Genomic DNA, 11,933 nt, shown 5'->3' with positions numbered 1-11,933 from the left:
GCAATTTCCACGTCCAGGGATTTATTACGAGGCTATAATCAGATGTGCACAAACATGTATGTGCTGTGATGCTTTTTGCACCATTATTTTTATTGTGGAAAAAATCAGAAGTCACCTAAATGTCCAACGATAGACGTTTGGTTAACTATGATGGAAGCCATTTTTAAAAATGTTATAAATAACATGAAAGAAATGTTTATGATATATTTCTAGTAGAGAAGGGAAATTTTTAATTAAGACCATGACTGACTGCCAAGCAGGATGGATCCTATTGAAAAGTGTCCTCTCAGCAAGTCTGCCAGTCGTTTGTGCTGCTTTAGAAGTAGACTTTTTAGTTCAGCTGAGAACCTCGATGGTTTGGGAGATATATTCATTCTATCAACAAATACTTGAGTGCTACTTGGTGACAGACATCGGACATACAACGGTGAGGAAAACAGCACTAGGAACTCAGAGCCTAATTGGGAAGACATTTAATAAAATAACTAATGTTTAATCACTTTATACTGGTGCTAATATAAGCACATTAGAATCATGCACCTACTTAATGCAAGAACCCTAGGAGGTTTGAATAGTAATTGTCTTCATTGTTTTGGTTATCACTGCCTAACAAACTGCCCCAAAAGCTTATTGGCTAAATCAATAAACACTTTATTTACTGACAATTCTGCAGTCTGTGCTGGGCTCAGGTGGATGGCTCTTCTGCTGGTCTTGCTGGTGGGTGGCTCAGCTGGAGACGGATGGTCACTCCAATAGAGTACCCGGCTTTCTTATTTGGCTGCCCAAACAAGGCTCCCAAGAGTGCAACGGTGGAACCGGCTAGTCCTTCGTAAACCTTCGGCTCAGACTGGCACAGCATCACATTGTTGTACTCTCTTGGTTGAAGCAAGCCACAGTGCCAGGTCAAATTTAAGGGGAGAGGATTATACAAGGGCAATGAATACCTGAGGACGTGCTTCATTGGGGACCCCCCAGTATAACAGACTGCCACACTCAATTTACAGACAAGGATACCAAGACACAAGGAGGTTAACTCCCTTGCCCAAGGCAAGTTGAGGTGCAGAGCCCATTAATCATTACAACACACAAATAAGTACAGTATGTGAGATGGTTGTGACGACATAGGGGAAGTGCAGAGAACGATGAGAATGACAGACTTAACATAGTCTGAGGTGTGTGTTGGGAAGAATCAAGTAAGTAACATTAACCCTGAAACCTGATGTCTGAGTAAGGGCAAGGGCTAGGAGAGAACCTTCAGAGCTGAGGGACTTTAAAGCTGCAGGATCTGTGCAGAGACCTTGAGGAAGGCCCAGGTTGTCAGAGGAATGAAGAGGAGATGCTGAGGGCAGGGCCAAGGTAGCAGGAGTCCCTCAGGGCTTGGGCCGTTGCCCTGAGAGTAGTGGAGAGTCTTGGGAAGGAAGAAAGTGCAGGCTAGGACTCTGAGACGGTCTCGGGGGCCAGGGAGAGGAGGTAACCTAGAACTCTTAAGTGGTTGCCTGGGTGGTGTGTCATCATAAGCCAGCCAGCTTTCTGGAAAATCTCTGCCACACCACCATCCTTGATCTGCCCTTGCCTTTACTAGGCATGGAGCCCTGGTGGCGCAGTGGTTAAGAGCTCAGCTGTTAACCAAAAGGTCAGCAGTCTGAATCCATCAGCTACTCCTTGGAAACCCTATGGGCAGTCTCACTCTGTCCTATACGGTGCTATGAGTGGGTATCGACTTGACGGCAAAGGGCTTGGTTTGGTTTTTTGGTTACTAGGCACGAAGGCAAAGAGATGGTATCCCTTACGTTCACTCCAGCCTGGAGGTAAAAGGATAAAAAGGATAGACATCCAAAAAAAAAAAAAAACCCAAACAAGTTGCCATCGAGTCAATTCCATCTCATGGAGACCCCATGTGTCGCAAAGTAGAACGGGGCTCCATAGGGTTTTCAAAGCTGTGACCTTTGGGGAGCAGATAGCCAGGCCTTTCTCCCCAAGTGCCCCAGGGTGGGGTCGAACAGCCAACCTTTTGGTTAGTAGTCGGGTGATGAACTTTTTTGTGCCACCCAGGGGGGACACCGAGTGCCAGGCCAGCCTTCCTCTTCCTCTGGAAGTCACAGAAATCCAGTGAAGGGTCATCAGCGCCTGCAGAGGTTGTAGTCTAGGAGTTCAAGCCAATCCTACCTTGATCTTAAAGGCCAGAATGGTCCCAGCTGAGGACAATATTACATCTCTTTGACAGAAGAGAGCAGGTGATACAATAGGTCTCCAGACTTCCTTCTCGGTGCCTATCTGTATGCCCAGGGGGCCTCCAGTTCTTACCCATACTGAAAATTTGCATTTCTGACAAGTCCCCAGGTGGTGCTAATGCTGCTGGTTAGGGACCAATTCTGAAAACCACTCAAAAAAAAAAAAACCAAACCAATTGCCATCCAGTCAATTCCAACTCACAGCAACGCTATAGGTCAGAGTAGATCTGCCCCATAGGGTTTCCAAGGAGTGGCTGGTGAATTTGAACTGCCGACCTTTGGGTTAGCAGCCAAATTCTTAAACCCTGTGCCACCAGGGCTCTGCTGGTAGAGCCAAAACCTACCGCTATCAAGTTGATTCCCACTCAGTGACCCCACAGGGTTTCCAAGGTTGTAAATCTCTATGGAGGCAGACTGCAATATTTTTCTCCCAAGGAGTCGCTGCTGGTTTCAAACCACCGACCTTTTGGTTAGCAGTTGATTGCTTTAACCACTGCTCCACAAGGGCTCCTTACTAGGAGAGCAGAGATTCTCAAATTTATTATACACAAGAATCACCTGGGACATATCTGACAAAGGTCTAATCTCTAAAATCTATAAGAAAACTCAACACCTCTACAACAAACAAACCCTGGTGGCGTAGGGGTTAAGAGCTACTGCTGCTAACCAAAAGGTTGGCAGTTTGAACCCACCTGGTGCTCCTTGGAAACCCTATGGGGCAGTTCTACTTTGTCCTATAGGGTCGCTATGAGTCAAGTCAGAATTGACTTGATGGTAATGGGTTTTTTTTTGTTTTGTTTTGTTTTTTTGGTTTACAACAGGCAAACAGTCCAATTAAAAAATGGGCAAAGGATGGTAACAGATACTTTACCAAAGAAGACATTCAGGCCGCTGACAGACACATGAGGAAATGCTTACGATCACTAGCCATTAGAGAAACGAAAATCCAAACTGTAATGAGATACCATCTCACCAGACATTACCGACACTAATGGAAAAAACACAATAACAAATATTGGAGATGGTGCAGGGAGATTGCAACTCTTATGCACTGCTGGTGGGAATGTAAAATGCCACAACTACTTTGGAAAATGATACGGCACTTCCTTAAAAAGCTAGAAATAGAAATACCACATGATCCAGCAATCCCACTCTGAGGAATATATCTTAGAGAAATAAGAGTTGTCACACAAATAGACACATATACACCCATGTTCACTGCAGCATTGTTCACCATAGCAAAAAGATGGAAACAACCTAAGTGCCCATCAACAGATGAATGGATAAACAAACTATGGTACACACACAAAATGGAATACTGTCGTTGTTAGGTGCTGTTGAGTCAATTCAACGTGAAATGAAGTCTCGCCATCTTCGTTTCTAAGAAGCATTCTGGCTGTACGTCTGCCAAGACAGATTTGTTTGTTCTTTTGGCAGTCCGTGGTATATTCAGTATTCTTCACCAACACAATTCAAAGGCATCAATTCTTCTTCAGTCTTCTTTATTCATTGTCCAGCTTTCGCATACATATGAGGTGACTGAAAACACCATGGCTTGGGTCAGGCGCACCTTAGTCTTCAAGGTGACATCTTTGCTCTTCAACACTTTGAAGAGGTCCTTTGCAGCAGATTTGCCCAATGCAATGCGTCTTTTGATTTCTTGACTGCTGCTTCTATGGGTGTTGACTGGGGATCCAAGTAAAATGAAATCCTTGACAACTTCAATCTTTTCTCTGTTTATCATGATGTTGCTCATTGGTCCAGTTGTGATGATTTTCATTGTCTTTATGTTGAGGTGTGATCCATATTGAGGGCAATGGAATATTATGCAATGATAAAGAACAACGATGAATCTGTGAAGCATCTCAAAACATGGATGAATCTGGAAGGCATTACATTGAGTGAAGTAAGTCAACCACAAAAGGACAAATAGTATATGAGACCACTATTATAAAAACTCAAGAAAAGGTTTATACACAGAAAGAAACAACCTTTGGTGGTTACCAGGGAGGGGAGGGATGGTGAGGGAAAAACACTAAATAGACAATAGATTACTGATAACACTGATGAAGGGTAAGACAGTACACAACACTGGGGAAGTCAGCACAACTTGACCAAAGTCATAGAAGCTTCACAAACATATCCAAACATCCTGAGGAACTGAGTTACTGGGCTGAGGGCTAGGGACCATGGTCTTGGGGAACATCTAGATCAATTGGCATAGCAGTTTATAAAGAAAATGTTCTACATCCAACGGTGGTGAGTAGTGTCTGGGGTCTTCAAAGCCTTCGAGCAACCACGTAAGGTACATCTACTGGTCCCATCCTGGCTGGAGCAAAGGAGAATGAATGCAAGAGAAAGATTAGTCCAAAGCACTAATGGACCACAGCTACCACGGCCTCCACCAGACTGAGTCCAGCACAACTAGATGGTGCCTGGCTACCGCCACCAACTGCTCTGACAGGGATCACAATAGAGCTTCCTGGACAGAGCAGGAGAAAAATGCAGAACAAAATTCACATTCACAAAGAAAAGACCAGACCTGCTGGCCTGACAAAGACTGGAGAAACCCTGAGATTATGGCCTTTGGATACTCTTTTAACTCCGTATTGAAGTCCTTCCCAAGGTTCACCGTTCAGCCAAAGATTAGACAGGTCTATAGGACAAACACTAACACACATGAGGAATATGCTTCGTAGTCCAATCATTTATATAAGACTAAATGGGCACACCAGGACAAAAGCAAAGACGAGAAGTCAGGAAGGGACAAGAAAACTGGCCGAATGAAAATGGGGAACCTGGGGTAAAGAAGGGAAGAGTGTTGACATGTCGCAGGGTTGGCAACCAATGTCGCAAAACAATTTGTATATTAATTGTTTAATGATAAGCTAATTTGCTCTGTAAACTTTCACCTACAGCACACACACAAAAAAAGAATCACCTGGGAATTTGTTAAAATGTAGATTCTGATATCAGGGTGGAAAGGCAAATTCTCAGGAGCGGTTCAGACCGGTTTGAAGCTGTTATTCATCTCATATGTCTACAATGAGCTGACGTTTTGTTCTCAGTTAAAATATTCTAAAAATCAACATCAGTTATTTCAGAGTGCGGGGATTACGGGTATGAACTTTTTTCTTTATACTTATCTGTGCAAATTAAAACATATACAGATCTATATTATGCATATATTACTCTCTGTCTGGGTTCCTGGTTGCAAATCTAGCTTGGATTATTTAAACTCAGGTTTTTTTTTTTTTTACTTTCTATCTTGATGACTTTTTTTGTCACTTCGTCTTCTTTCTCTCTGCATTTCCTGGAGCTGCCCTAACAAAGCACAGTGAGACCTTCAACTGTCAGAACCGGTGTAAGGCAGAAACCTGTCAGAGAAGAAAAACTCAAAAATTTCCCACTAACACGAGTGACAGAAAACTGGTAAGGCTGCACCCAGTCAAAGGCAGAAAGCTTGCAAGACCTGGAAAAAAACAAGGCAGTCCCGTCGTGTTCCGGCTCTCAGGTTGCACTGTACCACAAAGTGAGTTGAACTTTGAAAAACAGAAATTTATTGTCTCTCAGTTCTAGAGGCCAGAAGTCCAAATTCAGGATGTCAGCAGGGTTGTGCTCGCTTCAAAGACTCTCAGTAGGATCTTTTTTTGTCTCTTTCAGCTTCAGGGAGTCTCTTTCTTGGCTTGGAGTTGCAGCATTTCCTCCATGGTCACAGGGCCACCTTCCCTCTATCTGTCGCTCTGTCTCTCCTCTTTTATCAGGACACCAGTCACGTGGGATTAAGGCCTATCCTACTTTGGTATGTTGGTGGTGGTGGCCTTAAGTCAATTCCGACTTATCAAAACCCAAAAACCAAACCTGCTGCTGTTGACTCGATTCTGACTCGCAACACTGTAGGACAGAGAACTGCCCCATAGGGTTTCCCAGTCTGTAATCCTTACGGAAGCAGACTGCCACATCTTTCTCCCATGGAGTAGCTGGTGGGTTCAAACCGCCAACCTCTTGGTTAGCAGCTGAGGGCTTGCCCACTGAGCCACCAGGGCTATATGACAGAGTAGAAGTGTCCCATAGAGTTTCCTGGGCTGTAATCTTTATGGGAACAGATCACTAGGTCTTTCTCCCACGGAGATTTCACTTAGCAGCCGAGCTCTCAACCATTGCTCCGCCAGCGCCTCACGTCTCATGTTAATTTAACTAATCTTAACATCTTCAAAGACCCCATTATGAAAATAGGTCAAGTTCACAGGTCCCGGGGATCAGGACGTCAACATACCTTTTTAGGGGACAGAATTCAATCCATAACAGGCTTTCCATCTATTTAGCTCTTTCTGTTCTACGCTGAGCGTGATGATGCTGGACTTCCTGCCTTACTAAACACAGAGGTAGCCACGTGACCTGCTCTGGCTAATGAAATTTGAGCAAAATGCTGAGGCCAGCATGCATTTCACCTCTTTCTCTTTCCTTCCTGCCTCTGGGACGCTTGACTACTACCTGGAAGATTGGCAGTTCAAACCCACCCAGAGGTGCCTCAGAAGACAGCCCTAGCGATCTGCTTGAAAACGTCACAGCCATTAAAAACCCTATTAGGAGGGGAAATCACTAGATAGTAGACAAGTGTCAACTTTGGTGAAGGGAGAGACGACACACAATACAGGGGAAGCCAGCACAACTTGACCAAGGAAAAATCCTGGAAGCTTCCTAGACACATCCAAACAACTTGAGGGACCAGGTTGCTGGGGGTGAAGGCTGGGGACCAGAGTCTTGGGGGACATCTAGTTCAACTGGCACAACACAGTTCATAAAGAAAATGTTCTACAACATAATTTGATGTGCAGCATCTAGGGTCTTAAAAGCTTGTGAGCAGCCATCTAAGATACGTCTATTTGTCCCTTCCTGTCTGGAGCAAAGGAGAATGAAAAAAACCAAAGACACAAGGAAAATATTAGCCCCAAGGACTAAAGGACCACATGAACCAGAGAATCCACCAGCCTGAACCCAGAAGAACTAGATGGTGCCTGGCTACCACCACCAACTAATCTGACAGGGATCACAATAGAGGGTTCCGGACAGAATGGGAGAAGAACACAGAACAAAATTCAAATTCACAAAAAAAGACGAGAATTACTGGTCTGACAGAGATTGGAGGAACCTCCAAGACTATGGCCCCAGGATACCCTGCTAACTCAGAACTGAAACCACTCCTGAAGCCCACTTTTCAGACAAAGATTAGACAGGCCGATAAAACAAAAGTAACACACATGAGGAATATGCTTCTTAGTTCAATCAAGTATGAGACCAAATGGGCAACTCCTGCCCGAAAGCAAGATGAGAAGGCAGGAAAGGACAAGCAAACTGGACAAATGAACATAGGGAACCTCAGGTGGAAAGGAAAAGGGGGAGAGTGCTGACACATTGTGGGGATTGCAACGACAGAAAACAACAGGTATATACATTTTTGAATGAGAAACTAATTTAAACTGTAAACTTTCACCTAAAATTTTTGAAAAAACCAAAACACTATGGAGCAGCACTACTCCGTCACATGGGGTCGCTGTAAGTCAGAATCGACTCAACCAGACGCAGCAACAACGTGGCTGTTTACAAACCCATCCATGAAACGACAGACGTTTATTCTCTCACAGTAGTGGAAGCCAGATGCCTAAAATCAAGGTGTCAGCAGGGTTGGTTCCTTCTGGAATCTTTGAGGGAGAAGCTGTTCCATGCCTCTCTCCCAGCTTCTGGTAGTTGCCGGTGATCCTTGGTGTTTCTTGGCTTGTAGACGCATCACTCCAATTTCTGCCTCCATTGCACATGGTCTTCTCTGTATCTGTGTCTCTTCTCCTTTTCTTATAAAGACCCCAGTCATGTTGGATTGGAGTCCCTGGGTGGTGCAAACAATTAACTGCTCAAATGCTAACAAAAAGGTTGGTGGTTCAAGGCCACCCAGAGGGTGCTTGTAAGAAAGACCTGGAGACCTACTTCAGAAAAGTCAGTGACTAAAAACCCTACAGAGCACATTTCTACTCTGATGCACGTGGGGTCACCACGAGATGGAGTGACCTTGAGAGAAACTGTTTATTTTCATGTGGGATTAAGGGCCGCCTTAATCCAGTAGAACCTCATCTTAACTAATTTCATCTCCAAAGAGTCTATTTCCAAAAAAGGTAATGTTTGAGGTTTTGGGTGGACATGAATTTTGGAGGATACTATTCAACAGAGAGGATCCCTGGTGGAGCAGTGGTTAAGAGCTCACCTGGTAACCAAAAGGTCAACAGCTTCGATCCACCAGCAGCTCCTTGGGAACCCTACAGGGCAGATCTGCTCTGTCCTATGAGTCAGAATCAACTCAGTAGCAACGGGTTTCGTTTTTGGTTTTTTGATTCAACCCAGAAGGAGCCCCGGTGGTACGATGGTTAAGTAATTTCCATAAAGATTACAGCCTAGGAAACCCTTGGGGCAGTTCTACTCTGTCACACGGGGTTGCTATGAGCTGGAATCTACTTGACAGCACCTAACAACAACAGCAAGCAGCCCAGTACAGCTCATGTGCAAGAGAAATAGTCCTTCATGGTTTCCTGTCACCGAGCTTGTGGGGCTGTTTGTTACGGCAGCCTTCCCTGGCTGGGCCTCACGGATACGTGACCCTTTTTACCTTGCAGTGTAATTACTGGTCTCCACATTTCTCTTTCCCCTTGACACTGGCCTCCTGCAGATGGAGACTACATGCCATTTATTATGGAATTGTCGAGGATGAGAAAAAAATTCATTTTAACAGCTGGCACTGGAATTCATTTTTGAGACATAACTGGGCTTGTTTAGAAAATACCTTAATTAGTACTAGGGGACAGACGGCAGGCCCTGAGGACAGAAGATGAAAGGGGTCCACAAAGAGACAGCTAAATGGCTCTGCATGAGAAATGGTTGCAGTTTGGGAGTGGAGGGAGAGGGCCTGTGTGAGGTGGGGACCCGCAGAGACCCAGACAAGGGACACGGCCGGGAGACAAAGACAGAACAGATGGGGAGTCACGACAGCTTCCAGAAACCACAGAAGAGGCTAAGTCCCATTTGGGGGCCCCTGTGCCACAGGCCAGAGATAGCGAGGCCTTTCCTGAACAGAACACCTTCAGCCAAAACAGAAAAACGCAGAGTCTATGGCCCTGGGGGCACAGCAGTCAAGTGCTCAGCTACTAACCAAAAGGTCAGTGGTTGAACCCACCCAGCTACTCCTCAGAAGAAAGACCTGGCAACCTGCTCCCATAAAGATTAACACTAAAACAAACTTATTGCTGTTGAGTCAATTCCAACTCATAGCAGCCCCACAGGACACAGGAGAGCTGCCCGATGGTGTCTGCAAGGCTGTAATCTTAATGCAAGCACACTGCCACATCCTTCTCTCATACAGCAGCCGATAGGTTAACACAGCCAAAGTCTTTTGGTTAACAGCTGAGAGCTTAACAACTGCGCCACAAAAAAAAAGCCCATTGCCATCAAGTTGATTCCAGCTCATAACAACCCTATAGGACAGAGAAGAACTGCCTCACAGGGTTTCCGAGGAGTGACTGGTGGATTGGAGTTGCCGACCTTCTGGTTAGCAGCCAGGCTCTTAGCCACTGCGCCACCAAGGATCCCCATAAAGATTACAGCTTAGGAAACCCTATGGGGCAGTTCTACTCCATCCTATAGAATCGCTATAAGTTTGAATCAACAAGACAACAACAACACAGCCATGCAACCCTGAACATCTGATCTGGTAAGCTAAGTAGGGTGGAGCCTGGTTGTACTTGGATGGGAGACCACCTGGGAATACCTCCTGCTGTAGGCTTTGGAGAAAAAAAAAAGCAGAGAAACAAGGCTGCCCTGAGCCTCGCAGCCTGCTGGAACCTCGGTCACCATGCACAGCCTGGCCACACACAGAAGGTTTTTTGTATGTTTTTATATTTCTCTAAAATCCCATATGCTGATATGGCATGACTCAAAATGAGAAGAAACAGCTGCGAACATCCATTAATAATTGGAACCTGGAATGTACAATGTATGAATCTAGGAAAACTGGATATCGTCAAAAATGAAATGGAATGCATAAAGATCGATATCCTAGGCATTAGTGAGCTGAAGTGGACTGGCATTGGGCATTTTGAATTAGACAATTATATGGTCTATGACACTGGGAAAGACAACTTGAAGAGGGATGGTGTTGTGTTCATCATCAAAAAGAACACTTCAAGATCTATCCTGAAGTACAACACTGTCAGTGATAGGATAATATCTATATGCCTACCAGGAAGACCAGTTAATACAACTATTATTCAAATTTACGTACCAGCCACTAAGGCCAAGGATGAAGAAATAGGAGACTTTTATCAGCTGCTGCAGTCTGAAATTGATCAAACATGCAATCAAGATGCATTGATAATTACTGGTGATTGGAATGCGAAAGTTGGAAACAAAGAAGAAGGATGAGTAGTTGGACAATATGGCCTTGGTGATAGAAACAATGCCGGAGATCGAATGATAGAATTGTGCAAGACCAACGACCTCTTCATTGCAAATACCTTCTTTCAACAACATAAACGGTGACTATACACATACACCTCACCAGATGGAACACACAGGAATCAAATCGACTACATCTGTGGAAAGAGATGACAGAAAAGCTCAATGTCATCAGTCAGAACAAGGCCAGGGGCTGACTGTGAACAGACCAACAATTGCTCATATGCAAGTTCAAGCTGAAACTGAAGAAAATTTGAACAAGTCCACAACAGCCAAAGTATGACCTTGAGAATATCCCACCTGAATTTAGAGACCATCTCAAGAATAGATTTGATGCATTGAACACTAGTGACCGCAGACCAGACGAGTTGTGGAATGACATCAAGGACATCATACTGAAGAAAGCAGGAGGTCATTAAAAAGACAGGAGAAAAAGAGAAGACCTAAATGGATGTCAGAAGAGACTCTGAAACTTGCTCTCAAACATCAAGTAGCTAAAACAAAAGGAAAAAATGATGAAGTAAAAGAGCTGAACAGAAGATTTCAAAGGGTGGCTTGAGAAGACAAAGTGAAGACACATGCAAAGAGCTGGAGATACAAAACCAAAAAGGAAGAACATGCTCAGCATTTCTCAAGCTGAAAGAACTGAAGATAAAAATTCAAACCTCAAGTTGCAATAGTGAAGGCTTCTATGGGGATAATATTAAACGACACAGGAAGCATCGAAAGAAGAAGGAAGCATACGTGGAGTCACGATACCAAAAATAGTTGATCAACGTTTACCCACTTCAGGAGGTGGCACATGATCAGGAACCAATGGTGCTGAAGGAAGAAGCCAGAGCTGCACTGAAGGAATTGGCGAGAAACAAGGTCCTGGGAATCAATGGAATACTAATTGAGATGTTTTAACAAACAGATGCAGCCCTGGAAGTGCTCACTCGTCTATGCCAAGAAATTTGGAAGACAGCTACCTAGCCAAATGACTGGAAGAGATCCATATTTATGCCTGTTCCCAAGAAAGGTGATCCAACTGAATGCGGAAATTATCAAGCAATATCATTAGTATCACATGCAAGCAAAATTTTGCTGAAGATCGTTCAAAAACGGCTGCAGCAGTATATCAACAGGGAACTGCCAGAAATTCAGGCTGGTTTCAGAAGAGGACATGGAACCAGGGATATCATTGCTGTTGTCAGATGGACCCTG

The sequence above is a fragment of the Loxodonta africana genome, chromosome 3 (genome assembly GCF_030014295.1).
Source record: "Loxodonta africana isolate mLoxAfr1 chromosome 3, mLoxAfr1.hap2, whole genome shotgun sequence".
NCBI lineage: Eukaryota > Metazoa > Chordata > Mammalia > Proboscidea > Elephantidae > Loxodonta > Loxodonta africana.
The sequence above is the reverse complement of the archived record's forward strand: the minus strand, read 5'-3'. Positions refer to the sequence as shown.